The sequence below is a fragment of the Quercus lobata genome, chromosome 3 (assembly GCF_001633185.2).
Source record: "Quercus lobata isolate SW786 chromosome 3, ValleyOak3.0 Primary Assembly, whole genome shotgun sequence".
In the NCBI taxonomy this organism is placed as follows: Eukaryota; Viridiplantae; Streptophyta; class Magnoliopsida; order Fagales; family Fagaceae; genus Quercus; species Quercus lobata.
Genome location: NC_044906.1, coordinates 44,225,671 through 44,245,881, shown reverse-complemented (window position 1 = coordinate 44,245,881; position 20,211 = coordinate 44,225,671). Strand labels below are relative to the sequence as shown.

The following is a 20,211-nucleotide window of genomic DNA, read 5'->3' as shown; positions in this document are numbered from 1 at the left end:
AAATTATGTAAAAACTGTGATTTAAAAAATATTGTAAAAACACATGTTTAAACACATATTCAAATAACTTATTTTAAAATATTAAAAAAAAAATTATGTGCTTGGTATGTGTATGTGTTTTTTTTTTTTTTAATTAAAAAGTAAAAGTATTATTATAATATTTAAAGAGAAAGAAAGTACCCTCATGTGGTCTAATCAAATGGGACCTACAATTTTTAACATATTTACATATTTGTCATTCTTATTGATAGTCATTCTTATATAATTTAAATACTATTGATAGTCATTTTCATATTTTGTTGACTCTTTAAAAAGCCTTGTAAGAATATTATTAAGTAAAAAATGTAAACTATCCATTTTTTTTTTTTATTATTACCTCTAAATTTTTGTAATTATGAAGCACTTTTTTTCTACGATTCATTTATTCTAAACTCTTTGGTTTATGTACTCAATAATTCACTTGGATAAATATTTATGATATAGTCTCACATTTCACTGCAACAAAAAATGTTTATTACAACAAAAAAAAACGTTGCAATAACATCGAAGTCATTGTAATAGTTTATGCAAAGTGTTGCAATAAAATTTGAGGCAATAAGTTTGTGCTACAAAAAAATTTTGTTGTAATAAACCTTAAATATTTTAATGAAAATTTTGATGTAATAATATTTTTGCTATTGCAATAAACAATTTATTACTTCGAATATCTTGTAGCAATAGGCTATTTTTCATGAATTTTATTACAATAGATTGTAAAGAATTGACAAAAATAATTTGGGTTCAAATTATTGCAATGGTATATTTATTGTAATAGTTAAATTTTTCATATTTTTTCTTACAATAGATTGTAAAATAATTGGAATTAGATCATTGTAATAATATATTCATTGCAGCTTCATGTTTGTTATTGTAATAGATTGTAAAATAATTGATATTTTAGTTATTGCAATGTTAAATTTGTTGCAATAAGCCATCTCTTTGAAATTTCGATCTATTATAATATATCGCAAAATATATCATTGGCATCAAGTTATTCAATGATTTCTTCAGTTTAAGTTATTAAAAAAAATTGATTTCTTCAATTTAAGTTATTGCAAAAATTTTCTAAATTCAATTTAGTATTAAAATCTCTATTGCAACTAAAAATTATAAATTATTACAACTAATTATTATTAATGTAATAATTTACTATTTTTAAGTTACTGTTGCAACGACTTTTAATTTTAGATGTGATATTATGTCTAATACCACTATACTAATTTTGTTGTATTAACACTTGATATAATAGACTTATTTTGGTGTAGTATTTGATTCTAAATTTAGGAAATAAAACTCTCTCTAAAAATAAATAATTTAGGACACATGGCGCAAAATTGGATTCTAATTTGAAATTCTAATTGGATTTTCTCTGAGTTTTTCCTGTTAATATATATATATATATATATATGTTAGGATTAGTGCCCTTAAATTCTATTATATGATACTATGTACGACATTATGTATGACTTAATGTTGTGATTAATAAAATTGTTTTATTATTATCTAAAATAATGGTAACATAAATATTTGGACATTATAATATAGTCCATGAGATGCACAGAATGTGATTTATGTGATTTAGTCATAAAAGATATAAATCACAAGTTCTTTTAAAACTCAGAATTTTAGTTTATAGTCGATGATGAAATTAGGCATTTCATCTGCGAAGACTATAATATATCAATTAAGATGATTTGTCTTGATTATGGAAGTGAAGACTTCTAGTTGATATTTTAATATGTTTTAAGAGTTAAGACATATTGAACAGGACCAATGTGAGATTTATTATTCCCCTAACGACTATCAAATGAATAATAAATCTCACGATTTTTATTTACATGAACTCTTAATCTTGAGAGAATAATGGACCCAATCATGAAGTGTAGATTGCTTTAATATATTTAGGAATGAGATCTAAAATCATGATCAAAATCTCAGTATGTTGGGCAGCCACATTTAGTGTTAATGGAACATATATTCTCAACATGGAATTCATAATTTCTTAACAGAGATATAAAATATTCCCTTAAAATAAGTTTAATGGGTTTGGTTATTCAGAATGTTAAGCCTAACTACTTTAGTAAGAAGTTACTAAAGTATATATTTATGAAATTGGATTTCATAAATATATGATGAATAACTTAAAGGACTAAACCGAGTACTCAAGAATTAAGATATAGTAATTTTCAAAATGGCAGTCAACATTCAAGACTTTGTATTACTACGAATATTTTATAAAGGAGTTGCATGTATAATAAAGTCTTAGGATATAATTTATTATTAAGGCCTAAAATGCAATTATATTTATATTGTAGTATTAAATATAATTAATGGTAACTTTAGACTTGTCAAAAGTTGACAGAAAAGCCCAAGGCCAATTGAAGTTAGAGTTTTATTTGTTCCCTTTTGGTCTCACTCCAAGCCACATATTAAAGCCCAATTGGAATGGCCCAAAAAGCTAACACAATTAAATAATTAGTTATAAGGAAAGAAACACATAGAATTTTATAAGAGAATGAAATGGTTTTTATGTGAGTGTTAGATGAAATGGTTTTTATGTGTGTGTTAGACACTCTTTTATTCTCCCTTAAACATACATATATAAACTGATTGAGAGACCACACTTCTTGGTCACAAGTGGAATTGGAGAGAAGATTAAAGGTATTCTCAAGTACTTCTAATTTTTGGTTTTTGAATTTCACTGCACCAAGGTATACTCTTTTGTTCTTATATTCTGAAATTTACATAGTACATGTTATCAATTACGAATGAAGTAGATTCATTAATTTTTCACTGCATATGTTTTGTATATGATACAAACATGTATTTATCCAACAATATATATATAGATATAGATATGTGACTAATTTTTTTTTTTCAATTTTTCTTGAAATAATGATATAATACTATATTTTTTATGTTTATTTTTAGTGGATCTTTTTATATCAATGATACCATACTCCTAAAAATTATTCATATCAATTATAAGATATTAAAATTTAGTATAAGAAAGCAAAATAACAAAACAAGCATTAAATTACAAAATTAAGCTCAATTTGTAGAGTCTTTGATAGTTGAATAAGAGATTTAGAGTTCACTCCCCGCCTACACCAATAACCGATTGGTGTTTTGATCTAATGATAAAGAGTTATCATTAAGAGCGAAGACTATATAGATGGGAACTCTCTAAAAAAAAAAATTTACATAATCAATAGACTTGTAATAGGTCTAAAGAAAATAAAAGCTGAATATCATTGCCAATTACCAAAGCAACCATAACGTTGAAACTTGAAAGAAAGAAACGAATGAAAAGTCAAACAAAAAATTTAAAGAGAAGATCAAACGTATTTTCATCAAATTCCTATGGATTATAAGACTATAAACATTACGTCATTTTATTTTTGGGCTAATAAATGAATTCTAACTGATTTCAACAAAAATTTCCCACCTAAGAATTAAGATTGTGACAAAAAAATAATAGTCAACTTCCGTTTTGAAAACATAGCTATTATTATTACATACACGCAAGTTGGACAAACCAACCACAAGCTACCAAAACAGCATCCTACTGCATATGAGCAAGTTGGACAAACCACCCCAACCTCCATATGCTACCAAAGCAGCTTCCACATTAAGAAATGTTCGGCACCAATAGGACCTTTCACTTGCATAGAAATTATGAATAAATCTAAGTACACAACCTGTTCCAGATTTTTTTTTTTTTTTTTCATAATTTGTGGAAGAGTTGGATCTGTGTGAAGATGATGGGCCACTCACAATAACTTAACATCTAAAAAAGTTGTGGAACAAATTGGTCCATGGTTAAGCTGCAAAAATTATATATTATAATTAATATGATATCTAATTAAAAAATTATTAAAAAATTTATATATTCATTAAAACAAAAGTTTTAAGCATGAGGTCATAACCAAGTTTATTGCCAAATTATGTCTCTCTTTTTATAAGTGATAACTTGAAAAACTTGTCTTAAAAAAGAGTTTAACTAAATTTGTCAATATTTAAATCAATATGGAATCTAATTAAAATATTATTATAAAGTATATATAATAAAATATCTAAAATATTAAGTTCAATTATTGACTCTACACAACTGCTCGACCACCCATCACGACGACGCTCCTGCATTTTTGTCTCTCGGTCTGTGTGAGAATGATATGGAGGTGTGTCATACCTCAGGTGTGTGACTGGAATCTGAGTGGATTTTAAGACAATTACCAAGGGTAACTAAAATTGCCACCAATCATTGAGTTTTTCTAAGTGTGATTGGTCACCTGACTCTATTTGATTTTATTACCGATCCTAGGCTAAAAAAAAAAAAAAATGTTGTTTCTTCTAATCTAATATGAATGAATAAAAAATCTTGATTCTTGAGTTCGAAAATCTGGTTACATGTGGGGAAGGTGTTAGGCACCCCACAACGTCTGCCCATGGATAGTACTTTATTTTATAAAATCATAATTTTTAGACAATGGCAATTGAAAACAAACAATTGGCATTAGCTTACAGGGCTTTAAATGTGTTGGGCTTTAAGGTTTGATTTTTGGAATGGGCATGGTCCTAGTCGATGCTTTCTTAGTGCGTTTGGAAACAATGCTGGTAAAAATTTGGCAACATTTTGCCTCAGGTGCATCATAGCACACAAAATACTATTCTCACCAAGCTTTCACCGTGAGAATATGGCAGTAGGGATGCCCCACTTTCACAGCGAAAATCCGACAGAGTTTCGTGTTTGGTGTGCTATAGTGCACCGGTAGGGTTTTGCATTTATGTATGCGACGTGTATTGACATGCTCATACCGAGATGAGCCGAAGCCCCCCTAATGTATCAAATGTGTTGATGCATGTCGCATACACGGGAAAAAAAGTGTCACTAGATGACATGGATCGGGACAATCACACTGCGATGATCATGAACACAATATAGCATGAATATGCACCTACGGCAATCACCTTGAGCACATACCCACACTACAAGGTCAAAAGCTCTCATGACTAGAGAAGGTCACTCACGTAGCCACGAAAGTCCATCATACAAAGTGCATAATCACCTATATACAAGCAGATATAGATATACATACATCATGCACAATGCTATCACATAAAGCAAGAAAGTAAATCAAACATTGCAAACATTCCAAGGGTATGGCCTAGTAAGGTACAGGAAATGTAAAACAGACATTGTCATACCCAGGGAACGTGGCCCAAGCAAAGAGCAAGAAAAGTAAAAGGGATACATGGAGGGGGGCCCTAATACATGCTCTAGAAAAGAGGCTCATAGAGAGAGAGAGAGAGAGAGAGAGGAAACCACTCAGGAGGGGCTAGGCCCCCTAATCTACTGAACATTGCCCTTTGGGGGCCTGCATCCTCTTACTTGCATCCTTGCCCTTTTTACTTGCACCTAGGAGGTCACACCCTTGCTTCAAGCATCTAAGCTCCATGTGCATACATGCACTAAACAATAAAACAAAACAGCAGACAAGCAAAGGAAGAGAAAGAAGGAAAGCATGCTAAAAGACAAGCTAGCTAAAGATGCCAAACGGGGACAAACAAACATGCAAAGCACATGAAGAGGCAAACAAACATGTTATCAAACAAAAAATGGGGGTGTCCTAGGAGAACAAATGTAGGTTTGGGTCAAGTGTCCATAGTTCCATTGGATTGGAGTATGGATGATGCATAGACTAATGCTTGAATATGTAGCCAAGCATGGAAAGATGCATAAAAGTGAAGAAAGCCAAATAGGTGCCACAAAGCAAGCATATCAACATCAAGAGAAAGATGTGTATCGAGCACACCAACACCACGGAGGTGTATCTCACAAGTGGTTACATCCAAACAAGCCCTACGAGGGACAAATGCAACCACACAAAGGAAATGATCGAAACCCTTTGATATTGGCCTAGGTGTATGGATGTGGGCCTAGACCACAGATCTACACCCCACCAAAAGGGCCAAAACACAAGAAGAAGATGATAACAAAGGATAGAAAGGCTTTAGAAGCACATGGCATAGCAACCAACATGTAGATCTAGACACACGAACATAGCACGGAGCACATAAAGATATAGAAGATATAAATCACTCAAGCATAGCACATGATTAAATCATCCAAAGGTAAGCATGAAGCTATAAGCATGAACATCAAACAAGTTGCAAAGCAAATATCTTAAATGAAGACAAGCAAAAAGTGTGGATTTAAAGATGATTAAAAGACCCTGGAAGTTGTTTGAATGCTTTCAAACAACTTCCAAATGGTTTGGGAGCCTCTTTGTAATTTTTTTAAAGATGGAGGGCTTTATTGCAATTTTGGAAAGATTTGGGGCCAAAATGTAATTTTAGGTAATTTTGGGTCAAAATGTAATTTTGTGGAATTGGGTTCAAAATATGGATATTGGAAAGTTCCAGATCAAAAAGCAATTTTTGAGGAAAACTGGGGTCAAAATATGATTTTCAGAATTTTTGGTATTAAAACAAGATTTTGGGAATTTTTGGGATTTAAATATAAATATGGGAAGAAATACAAATATGAGGAAAAGGAGTAAAATGCAAACATGACCGAAAAATATGACTGTGCAAATATAGAAAAAGAGATGGCATTTTATTAATTTATGGAAAACAAGGGCAAAAATGGCCCATTAGCATTAATTTTTGAAATATTTAGCAACAGAGCACTGTTTCGGAAATAATTAGGGAAATACCACTTTTTCCGAAAACGCCGCTATAGGGCCCAAAAACGTCACTATAGGGCTTAAAAAACGCCACTATAGGGCCCCTTGAATCTGTTATGGGGACTTATAAAAAAAAATTTTGCAGGAAAACGCCGCTATAGGGCCCAAAAACGTCACTATAGGGCTTAAAAACGCCACTATAGGGCCCCTTTAAACTGTTTTGGGACTTATAAAAAAATTTTGCAGGAAAACGCCGCTATAGGGCCCAAAAACGTCACTATAGGGCTTAAAAACGCCACTATAGGGCCCCTTGAACCTGTTATGGGACTTATAAAAAAATTTTTCAGGAAAACGCCGCTATAGGCCCGAAAAAGTGGTACATTGCTATATAGTTCGGAAACAGTATTTCTGAGCAAATTATTTCCAAAATTGATGATAATGGGCCATTTTTGCCGAAAACAAGCGTGAACTCTTTTATTTAAAAGGTGGGCTGAAAATGTTTAAAACGGATTCAAAACCAAAGGTGGACTAGGGCCGAATGCTAAACACAAACAAAAATTGGGTCGAAGTTCAAGAGACCAATAGGCCTAAGGAGCTTCAGGTTAAACTAACCCAACCGGGGCTAGGCTAAGGGCCGAAGGTTCAAATTTAGGCTTTATGGGATGTGGACCCAAGAACTGCTGGACTAGTTTGTGAAATGGCACTAAGGCCACTCACAGATTGGGCCTGAGGCCCTAGGCTTAGGTTTGAACCAAATAGGGAGCTGACCAGACAGATCAAGTAACAAAGTCTAACCCGTTCATTAAATTTCCCTAAACCCAAGCCATACATCTCATTTCTCTAGAACCTTCTCTCTCTCTGATATTTGCTCTCACTACCGAGCCTCCATCTTTGAAACTCTCTCAACAGACCTCTATGGCCGAGCCACTCAAGCACATCACTTCAAGATTAGCGCCGCCACCACCGGCGACAACTTGATCCTCACCAAAGCTCTCACCGAGCTCTCTATCTCTCACTCTAGGCTTGAGCTCTCCCTAATCTCTGAAGCTCTCTCAACATACCTCTATGTCTAACCTCTGAGGTCCATCCATCTCAAATCATCAACCACCACCACTCCATGGTATTTCATCCCTAGATTCTCACTCTCTCTCTTTCTAAACCAAAGTTCAAACCCGATCCGAGCCTATCTCTCTGGACTTCGATTTCAATGGTGCCAAGGAAACGAAGCTTCCAAGCTCCACCGTGACAAACAGCAAGCACCACCACGACGGTGGCCTATCATCTCAGTCTAAAGCGATGATCCAAACTGAGCTCTCTTCTAAACCTGAACCAAAGTCTCAGAGTCTCTTCTACTTTTAAACCTAGCAACCACTCTCCGATCTACAAGCTAAGAGCGCCTTGAATGGCGTGTGAACCACAAGAAGTTGATGTGGAGGTGAAGGGCCTCAATGATCTGCCAAGAACTAAGACCATGGTAGCGTGTGGACTCACACGCGGTGGCGCATGAACAAGCGTGTGCAAAACAAAGGGTAAGAGCTTGATTTATGTGTTTGTGTGCTCAGTGTTGTGAGGCATTGTAAACATGTAAAAGTGTGAGAATGTGTGTGGGTTTGTGAAGCAAAGAGTCACAGCACGTATGTGTGGACCGTGGCGACGCCACGTTTAGGTCAGGGTGTTCCCAGGAACACCCTGACCTGAAAAAAAATATATATATGTATATAATAATTAATTTTTTTTTTATTTGTTTACCCTTAAAAAAAGATTAGGAACACTCTCAATCGAACACCCTAAAAAAAAACTCAAACCTCACGGTTCCTCACACAGAAATCTTCACTGAAAATGGCCGGTGGCTGGGCTTGTTCATCTTCACCAAAAGCTCAAACCTTAGATTGATGTTTGATCTACCATTGATAGATCAATTTGCTTGTTGTATGAGAGACTAAGAGGTGAGATTCTCAAAAACAGAGAACAGAAACAGAGGCAAAGAGGACGAGAGAAAGACAACTTCAGAAGAGATCCACGTGTTTGTGTTTCTTATTGCGTGGGGATGAGAGAGAGGTGAGATCTTTTATATATTTTTTTAAAAAAAATTTCACAGCCACACACCTGTTTTCATGTTACTTTAACATGAATTTTAGTTTTGAAAAACGTGTTTTAGACTAGGTATTAAAAAACGTGTTTTAGACTAGTTGAATACCTGCTACTTTCTCCGGAAAAAAAAAAAAAAAAATGAATACCTGCTTCTTCTTTTTTAATGAAATAAACATTACTTTTTGATGGCTTTTTTTTTTTTTAATAGTTTCAACCTCATTAAAAAAAAAAAAAGTTATTAATAGTTTCAACTCTGTGCTACGGATGAATAGAATATCTTATATATTAGTATTTTGGTTAATAGATTAATAGTTTGGCTAATTATATTAGTAAATTACAAATTTAATAGAATATCTTAAATAATTAGAGGATATTTATTAATTTTTGTAGTAAATTATGAGAAATATCTTCTAATCTTTAATAAGATATATTTTTAACATCTTTAAATATTGTTTTTGTTAAGGTTGTTAAAATTTTTATAATTATTTTATTTATTTTCATATTAATTAATTATTAGATTAATTATGACATTGTCACGGTTTGACTGAAAAATAAATTTTTATTTTTATTAGATTGTGTAATTTATACTTGTTAAGGAACACCTTGAAAAAAATTTCTGGAGTCGTCACTATGTGTGGAGTAAGACTAAGAGATGCTATGAAAGGAAAGAGATAGAGAAAAGGGAAGGGGTTTTAGGTTTACCAGTTGATGTATTTGTGAGAGACGTGTCCATCGAAAAAAGATATTCAGGTACCTTTTAAAGCACCTCCTTTTTTGGGTAAGTGGTATAAAGTCGTCACTTATTTTTCTTTATAAAAAAAAAAAATACTAATACAAAATACATGGATGAATTGTTCCATTCATTGATTGAATAAAAGAAATTACATATCTTGGAAAACTGGAAAGTTACATAACTTTGGGTCTTAGTTATAATCTACCAAAAATACATGACTTGTTGTCCTAGTTACATTCTACTCAAAAATAAACAAAGATAAGGCTAGATCTACTAAACCAAAAAACCCTAAATCTAGAGGCTAGGTTATGGAATGGGAAGATGTTAGGCACCCATTCCGTCCAGACAAAGTCTGATCTTTTAAACTCTTGTGACCAATGTACTATGTTATTCATGTCATGAATGATATGTTGAACATGTTAATAAATCAAATCACACAAATTCATTTATGAAGGAGATCTCTTCTTTTATTTAAAGAAATTCAAATCTGTTTAGGTTATTAAAGAAAATTGATTTTGGTTTGTAAAAAAAATTAGATATGTTTTTATATGTGCAAAAAAAAATAGTTTTTGAAGAGAAAATTCAGATCTATTTTTATTTAATAATTTTTTTTTATATATATAACAGAAAAATTAGATTTGTTTTTTAAGAGATAAAAAAATGATTTTTAGTTTTGTAAAAGATCATATTTGTTTTGATGATGATAAATAATGGTTTTTTATATAACAGAAAAATCAAATATATTTTTATTTTTGAAAAAAAGCATATTTGTTATGAAGAGGATCTCATTCACAAAATAATTTCATGTTACATGACTTAAACAAAACAAACAACAAAACAACAATTCATGATCTCTTTCTTTATTTTAAAATTTTGCATGCATTAAAAAAATCAGATTTGCATCTTAAGAAAAATACAAATCAATTTTTATGTGAGAAAAATTTAGATCTGCATCTAAGGAAGCTGCAGATCCCTTTTATTTTGAAGAAAAATTCATATTTGCATTTAGAAAAGATGCAAATCTGTTTTATTTTAAGAAAAATTCAGATCTACATCTAAGAAAGAAGTAGATTCGTTTTATTTTGAAAAACTCAAATCTACATCTAAGAAAGATGTAGATTCGTTTTATTTGAAGAAAAATCTAGATCTGCATCTAAGAAAGATGTAAATCCTTTTTATTTGAAGAAAAATTTAGATCTGCATTCTGTTTTATTTGGAGATAAATAGTTGACTACATGCATATCGTTAAAATTAAGAAACAGATTATATCAACAATAAAGAAATCAAGAACATGTTTTCATGAACTAAATTAACATGATAAAATATGAATATCTAAAACAATTAAATATGCATCACTATGATAAAGACAAGCATAAAAACAAAAGAGTTTAGAAAACAACCTCTTGCATGAGCACTCTTCTACTTGAGAGGATGTTTTAGGGTTCAAAGAAACTTATTCAATTATTTTTGAAACCTAAAAACCCTAGCTTCAACAAAAAATCAGAAAGGAGATCAGAAAATATGAGCTGTGAGAGCCAAAAATGTGTGCCTCTCAAAGTGTAGAAAAAAAGGTGCTGAATTATGAGGTTCAGTCTCTATTTATAGAGGCCATAATACTCTAAAAAAATAGGTATGGACAATTAGGATTTGAATCCAACTACATCCTTTTGCGAAAAGGGTGTGCCTTATCGTCATCCAAAGGCCGTTGGGCCAAAGCCCACATGATGGCAATTCAGCACTTCAAAAGTGTCAAATTGGCTCTTGGAGGCCAAACACACTTTCATGTTCGAGTGCCATTTGGTCTTTCCTTCTAGGGTTTTTTGGCCAATCCTTGTACCTAGAAATGTTTTCATCCTCCGTCTATGATTTTTATCTCTTTTTGGATAATTCAAACTTTTTTAAGAACAATTATCTTGTGGATATATCTCTTAAAATAAATCTTGATAAAGTTTAGATTATCCACAATTTTATTATTATTTAATCATCCCTTTTATTTCCATGCATGCATCCCTATTTTGAACACTTGTTGTCAACCATCACAAAATTATTTAATTAATTTTAATTGTTCAACTAATCAGAATTAATTTAAATTAATCGTGTGTGGCCGACTTTATCTTGACACAGTGCATATGGACCGTGTGAACCTGATCGTGCGATATCTTTTGATCCAATGGTTCGATTTAGAAACCGGAAACACTGTTGCGACCATTAGAATCTCAAGGTTATTTTTGTGATATGCAATGAATGAATTAATGCATACAATGCAGGAATAGATTGATGCATGTGATGCAAGAACAAAATGATGCAAGAATGATTTTTTTTTTTTTTTTTTTTTTTGTACATGGATGGTCACTCCAGTCATCTTTCTTGATTAAATCATGGTTGCAAAATTGAGTGTCTACAGGATTCTCCACTTTTTCTTTTTGTTCTTCTCTTTGCTTTGATGCTTTTAGGTTATTGTTGTTGTTTTTTTTTTATTCTGATCTTGTGTTTATGGATGCCTCTGTTGGGGTTGAGGGTTTAGCTACAAAGAAAACACAATAAACAAGTTAGATTCAAACTAAAGCAAAACCCAAAGAAATTATTCAAGAAATGAGTGAGAAGAAGCTCATGGTTGTGTTTAGATTCTCTGTTGATGTTCTGAATCTGCTTCTTTTGGATTTCTTTTCTCTTTGAGTTTTCTGTGGGTTCAAAGGGTTATTTTTTCTAGGTTTTTGAATGGCTTTATCTGAGTTTTTCAAACTGTCTTTGGGTTGCTTTTTTGGGTATTTTGGGGGAGTTGTTTCTAGTTTTCCTTTTGAAGAATCTCCTGGATCTATTGTGGGGGTTCTTGGATGAGAGAATGATAAGGGAGGTGGGAAGAGATGGGGGAGAGGCAGAAAGGATGTCCAAGTCCGTGGGTTTATGTCTAGGGTATTGAGGTCTGTAGTGAGTATTTATATGGGAGCATGCGTGTTGTCCAAGCACAAATGGTGCACTGTCTAAGCATGCATTGTGTGCTAGCACATGGCAGATAAGTCCAAAATTGTCTACTTAGGAATACTCTAGAACCAAATACATGCCTTTTCTGAACAATCCACCATTCAATTTTGACACTCACCAATGATCAATGAACCTTAAACATACTCAATAAAATGTTAGGATAGTTAGGATAGTTAGATAAATTCATAAAAGTAATAAACATGGGATTAAAATAAAATAAATGCGAAATTGTCGGACCCAATTTAAACTAGTGACGAGCATTTCTTGATAAATCTTTCTTACTGCCTACATCAAATGGTAATTCTGAGCATGTGCCAAGATTAATTTCTATCCCAAATGTAGCTCACCAGAGCAATCTTGCAAACTCTAGTAATACATTAGATATGATCTTTAATGCATCTCAAGGGAAAACAATTATCAATTTAAGAAATAAAGCACATTTTAATGGCAAATCCGCAATTGGTAAATTTCTCACTTTCACAACAATTCGATCAACTCAAGCTTGATTTTGTCTTTGGATATTAAAATGAAGAAAATTTCAATATGTTTAATGTCATGTTAAAATGAGCTCCTGAGATTTTTGATTTAAAACACGGTTTCCTAACCAAATTTGAGGCCGAACAAAATATGATACCTACATCAATTATCTGCAATTGATTACTAATTTCAATAAAATAAATAAATTATGACAAAAATCCCAATTTAATATACTATCAAATGTTAGAAATTCATGGGTAGAATTCACCCTTAAAAATCGACTTGCAAAGGGATGGGGTGCCCAAGTGTTTATAAACACATGGTTAAACTTACACTTAATCCATGTGAGACGCTAGGATCATAACATACGAACACACTCCGTAATCGATGTCCACAACGACTCACTCTATCGACACTGACCAGATAGTAACCCTTTTTTTTGTAGCTCCATTCACCTATTAGTTATTCAATGACTTAGTAGGCCATTTTAATTTAGCCTCTAAGTTGGCCCCTCCAAGATCCAACCACAAAACCACAACTTATTTAACCCCATACTCAATGAGCTACGCCTGATTTCTGAACATGCTGGTTAACTCTGATACCAAATGGTAGGAACCCATGGGTAGAACTCATCCTTGAAAACCAACTTGCAAAGGGAGGGTCCTCAAGAGCTTATAAACACATAGTTAAACTTTTGATCCTACTGTCCACATAGATTAAGTGTAAATTTAATCATGTGTTTATAAGATCTTGGGCACCCTTCCCTTGTAAGCCAATGTTCAAGGGTGAGTTCTACCCATGTGTTCCTAACATTTAGTATGGGATCAAATAAGTTGTGGTTTTGTGGTCAAATCTCAAAGGGGGCAACCATGAGGTTATGTTAAAATAATTGATAGGTGAGTGGAGCCGTCAAAAGAGAAAGAGCCACCAACAGGTTAGTGTCATTAGGGTGAGCCATCGTGGATTTCAACTGCGAAACGTAGTGGTATGTTATGATCTTAATGTTCCACATTGATTAAGTATAAACTTAAACATGTGTGTATACACTCTTAGGCAACTATTGACACCTCATTTTGTACCCATTAATAAATTTTGGTCCCCCGCCCCAATGATGAGCTTGACATATGTCAACCAAGGGTTATTAAAGAGTTCACAATAGTTTCGAAGTAATCACAACTCAAAAGTGCTCAAATCGCTTTGAAACCGATACTAAAAAATGACCTTCACTCACTATTTTGACCATAAATTTTGATTCACAAAGAATTTTTTAGTGAGGTTTACTTCATTAGAAAGTAGATATCCTGAGATTCAATTTGAATACAAATTTTGCCTAATTTGGACTTATATCAAGTAAGTTATGACCATTTGAAGTTGAGTCAACTAGATAATCCAATTTTCTGGGTTTTAAAACTTCATTTTAAGGGGCACAAAATATCATGCTTTGATGTGGGCTGGCTCATAGACCCTTAAGAACATCCAAAGATCATTAAAAAGACCCAAAAACCCTAATTTTAACTTATAAATACTCATTTTATGTCTCCAATTAAAACTCTTACTAGAGAGAGTCATTTTTTAGCCTCCATCTTCTTTAAAACCCTAATTCTCTTTTCCAAAACTCACACATAGCCCCTTAGCTCCTTTTTTACAAATTGAAAACCTCTCTTAAGGCAGAAACTATTTTCCCAATTCAATTTCTCGAAACCTTTTCCAAAACTAATCTTGTTCTTGAGTTGTGATTATCAAAAACTATTGTATTCTTTAATTTTCTTGTTCTCTCAACTTAATATTTGTGTTGTAGGCACTAAGGAGTTGGTTAAATATCAACGAAGTTGTGTTCCATATGCAAAGTGAGCCTCTTTTCATGGTTCTCCCCTAATTTGGATCTTTTATAACTTGTGTTCCTTCTATTCTTAATTAATTTATTTGTTATATATGTTTTAATATGCTTGTTTAGTTTAGGTTTATTTAGTTTTCATGTTTTAAAGCATGTTAGGTTGATAGTTTTCCTAGATTTCGTTTTTGCTTTATTTCTATGTTTCTGAGTTTTTGGGTTAGGGTTTCTGGGGGCACGTCTGGGCACACATAAATTTGTATGCGCACGCAGGCTTGAAGTATGCATACGCTTGCAACTAGCCTACATACGCAGGCTTATGTATGCGCACGCATACTTCAACCCAGAAACCCTAATCTGAGTTTTTCTACTTCTGTTTCTTTATTTCCTTGTGTTATCTGCCTCTGTCTTGGCTCCTTTTTATGTTTTTGAGTCTTTGTTCATTTGTTTAATTGTTTGTTTGCCTTTAACATGCTAAATTAGGGTTTTCTTTTCTTTTCTTTTCTTGCTTTAATACCATGAACATGCATTCACATGTCCATTCATTGATGAATAGGTGCTAAGATGCAGTAAGGTAAGTTATGCATCCACATAAACATGCATTGGATGTATATATTTGATGATGAGTTGAACATGCTTGGTTGGATGATGTGTTCTTGATGTCTCACATGTTTCTTTGATGTTTCAATGTCTATGTGCCTTTATGATATCTTGTTGTTTGCAGCATTGGATGAGATGATATGATATGCATGATAGGTGTATGCTAGGATTGATGTGAGTTGCCATGATAGATGCATGTTAGAGTTTTTGGGATGATTGATACCGTGTTGATTGCTAGATGTATGCTAGTATGTGTGTGAGTATAGATAACAATATTGAATGAGCCTTTAATGAGATTAAGACATGAGACACAATGACTGGAAGCTAACCCACGGGTCGGGTAAGGATGGGTGCCTAACACATTCCCATTCCCATACCTAAACTCTGAACCCATACTCTGATATTAAGATTAGTCCTTCCATGTAAGGGTACTATTTTATGGTTCCTAGACCTAATTTAGGTGGCGATTCCATCTTTTTTTCCACCTCAATTCACTCTACCCTTTCCTTAAAGGAGAAAACCACTGCTCCCACAGTACCCTCACCTTGCAAGACATTATTCAAGGGTACCATGGGTTTGTATCATTGGACAAAATTTGGCTACAAACTTAGTTATAGTCTATGGCTAAAACTCCCACTAAAAGAATTAATATGGCTAATATTTTGAAAAACTAACCATTAAATTGCATATTCTTTATATTCTTAACACACATGTCAATCAAATGTTATTTACTATTCAATCCATGAACTTATTTTTTATGCATAATTTTAGATTACAAAAACTTGAAATTTAAACTTTTAGCCTAAGACTATTGATCTTTGATCTTTTGGATAGAATGAATAGAATGCAACTTGTATCGTTGAATTTCACAACATAGATATTTGTACATATGGTGTATTGGTGAAACTTTATGGTGTAATTCATTCTTTGAATAAATGACATTTATTAATGTGTATTCTTTAATATTTGGAGCATTGTGTATTTAAAATTTATATATGAGCTAGTCTTTGCAATCGAATGTTAATTTTTTTTTTATCAACTATAAGGAAATATAATTTTTATAATTACAAAAAACAAATATTTGATACTTTCAAAAGTGTTTTGAAAGACACTACAATACACAATTTATTGCAGTGTTTGTAAAAAAACCACTGCAAATTTGTTATTTGTTGCAACGTTGCAAACAAAACGCTACAAAAAAAAGTTTTGATTACAGCACTTCCAAAAAACGCTGCAATAGGGAAATTGCTACGCAATTGTTGCAACGGTAGGAAAAACGCTACAAAAAAAAAAAAAAAAACAACAACAACAACGTTGCAAAACATTTTGCTGTGTTTTGTGGCTGCTGCAATAGAACCAATTTTTTGTAGTGATGGTATAGTTTGAGCCCATTCTCTAGTGGCTTTATTTTATTGGCCAGGAGGAAAACTAAAAGTAAGACTGCCATGGTCCTCTGGTTGGTTCTTGGGATTGACATGGTTTACATGTGATCAAAAAAGTTAATTGACTATTTCAATGTTAGTCATAGAGTCACGTGGGGTAGTATTGCAATAATGTGAAATTTAAAACAAATTTGTAGTATATGAAAAGAAGGAGATAGTATACCCTATATCTAGTATATACATCATCTCTTTTACAGCAGGTAGGTCCTACACATCAGTGGGACCCACATGCTATAAGAGAGATAGTTTAAATACCCAAAACAAGATATAATTTTTTGAAAAGGAGGGGGTGAAGGAAGAATAAAGGATTGTGAAGTAGGAAAAAAAATTTAAAACTTAATTTTTAAGTTGGGTTGCATTTATTTGATTGTTTGTCAAAAAATGTAACCAATTATTGCATCTACTAAGTTTCCTATTTATATTAAGGACTACATTTGACAACAAACTTAGTTGTAGCCTAAGGCTACAACTCCACTAATATCTTTTTATTTGATGGAAATTTTGACAAATCTACCATTAAATTACATTTTCTTCTTTATCCTCCATGCTTGTAAAATTTCTAAAAGGTCAAAGATCAATAACCTTAAATTGTAAGTTTTTGTAATTTAAAATTATGCATAAAATATAAACTTATAAATCATATGGTAAATAATATTTGATTGACACAAAATTTGACATGTGTATTAAGAACATAAAAAATATGCAATTCAACAATTAGATTTTTAAAATATGTAGTAGTGTTTATTTTAATAAGTAAGGTTGTAGCTAAACTTTGCCCTTTTAATTAACCTAGTTTTCATATATAACCTATGTCAAACTCTACCAATAATTCCTATTTTCATTTAAATATTTTTATTAATTTTTTTTTTCCTCTTCCTATAAATATTCTTTTTTTTAATCTTTTCATAACTCTCTCTACCTATCTCTTGATGGTTCTTTCTCTTCATTTTTTCTTCCTAACCCCAACCCGCAAAACCCAAATTGTAGCTTTAATCTTTGTCAAAACAGCCACCTAAGCCACCTTGTATCCAATTGGGTCAACCAATATGCACTACAAAAAACAGGGGAATTTGCAGTGTTTTATTTGTAATGTTTGTAAAAACCACTTCAATATAGAGTAATATTGCATTGCTTTTAAAAAACGTTACTAAAATTGATTTATTGTAGTGGTTATTATGGTAAACGATACTAATTTATTTCTTATATATAAAAGAGGCTATGTTGCTACAGTGATTTGGTACTATGCATTCAGTGTTAAAACACTGTTCATCTACAGTGCAATTTTGGTGAGTTCCTCTATTTTGTTCATTTGTGGAGTGCCAAACGATGCGTTTTGGCTGAATATAAAATCACTGTGATTTTGGTTTCGTGAGCCACTGCATTTTAGTTACAGCGCCTAAAGTTTTTTTTTTTTCTCTTCCTCCAGTAATTGGTTTGTGTTTTTTTTTCTTTTATATATTTATGTAAACTGGTATATATATTGTTATATTGACAAAATAAATTTCACAATATTTTCACAATTATTGACGTGTCAATTTCTTACCAGTCGAAATAAAATAATAAAATATGAGAGTATGACCAACCACAACTAAAAATAAATGTTTTGAGAAAATGTTGTCACTGTAGCTACAGTGATTTTGGTTTCGTGAGCCACTGCACTGTAGCTACAGTGCCTAAAGTTTTTTTTTTTTCTTTTAAATATTTATGTAAGCTGGTATATATATTGTTATACTAACACAATAAATTTCACAATATTTTCACAATTATTGATGTGTCAATTTCTTACAAGTCAAAATAAAATAATAAAATATGAGAGTGTGACCAACCACAACTAAAAATAAATGTTTTGAGAAAATGTTACAATACTTATTGTTATCACAATATTTTTATAATTGTTGAGATCTCAGTTTCTTATAGATCAAATAAAAAAATGCTAAGTCCACAACATTTTAACATTCTATAGTGCCTAAAGTATTTTTTTTTTTTTTCAGTAATCTATTTGTGTGTGTGTGTGTGTGTATTTCTTTTAGTGAGGAGCACTTTTTCTTTTCTTTTCTTTTCTTTTTCTTTTTTTCCCTTCAAGTATGCCAATTGGTTTGAGCTTTGTTTTTGTTTTTGTTTTTTGTTTTTTGTTTTTTTTTTAAGATCTTTATATGTTTACTTTGTACTTGCAATGCAAGTTTACATTGTAAATACACAAAAGTGGTTAATATTATACACATTTGCACAAAAAATGGTAAATATTGTACAAATTTTGTAAATGTGTACAAAATTTGCCAGTTTTTTTGTCTACAATATAAATTTACATTGTAAGTACAATGTATACATAGAGATATTGTGAAAATGTTGTGACGCATGTGTCATTTCCTTATGGGTTAAAATAAAATAATAAAATATCATACCGAAATCTAGTACAACTAAAAATGTCGTGACATTTTGTTGTTATTACAATATATTCATAACTATTAAGGTGTAAGTTATAGGTCAAAATAAGATAATAAAATATAGGACAGAGATCCGTCACAGTTGAAAATAGAGGTATTGTGAAAACGTTGTAATATTTTGTTGTATTCATAGACTTTTTTTTTTTTTTTTTTGTTGGTTTACTCAAATTTAGTAATCTACATATAAAAAGAGTAAACAGGAAAAGCTATCATGGCTTCGTTATAGTAGTTTTGACTTGTTCAATTTTCACTGTTTTGCGGGGATTCTTTTTTTTTTTTTTTTTTTTTTGGTGAATGCATAACGCTGCAATAAATTTGCTATATTATGTTTGGTTTGTCCAATTCACATTGTTTTACATTATAATAAAATATTAACACAATAAATTGGCACAATATTTTCACAATTTTTGAGATGTTAATTCCTTATAATTTGAAATAAAATAATAAAATATCATACTAGAACCAACCACAACAAAAAATAAAGGTAATGTGAAAAAATATGTGTACATTCACAATATTTTTTACAATACTTTTATAACAAATTGTAGGTAGTAATTTGTTTTTGGTTATAATTTAAACTTACTAATGAAATTACTTTTTTTGTCTACCAATAACAACCTGTAACAACCTACTACTTATGATTTGTTATGAAAATATCGTGGACATAACTTCTTCTTTTTCTTTTTCTTTTTGTGAAAAGGTTAAAACATTTTGTTGTCGTCACAATATTTTCAAAGATGTCGAGCTGTCAATTATTTACAAGTCAAAATAAAATATAACAAAATTATTAAGGTATTATGAAAATGTTATGCGATTCTGTTGTGTTTTTAGAAATTTTTTGTGGGTTTAGTCAGATTTGTTGAGCCAAAATTCACTATTTCAT

The 20,211-nt window shown here is 31.7% G+C and overlaps 1 long non-coding RNA gene across 4 annotated transcripts; it reads left to right on the top strand.

Annotated features, from left to right (window-relative positions):
• The first annotated feature begins 7,528 nt into the window (after positions 1–7,528).
• Positions 7,529–12,443, top strand: LOC115978824. Of its 4 annotated transcripts, none has more exons than XR_004088877.1 (3): positions 7,529–8,257; positions 8,553–8,786; positions 11,677–12,443. It is a non-coding gene; the product is annotated as an uncharacterized LOC115978824 (long non-coding RNA). The 4 variants fall into 4 exon arrangements; XR_004088878.1 differs by lacking the exon at positions 11,677–12,443 and adding an exon at positions 9,416–9,625; XR_004088876.1 differs by lacking the exon at positions 11,677–12,443 and adding an exon at positions 9,392–9,625.
• Positions 12,444–20,211: the final 7,768 nt, after the last annotated feature.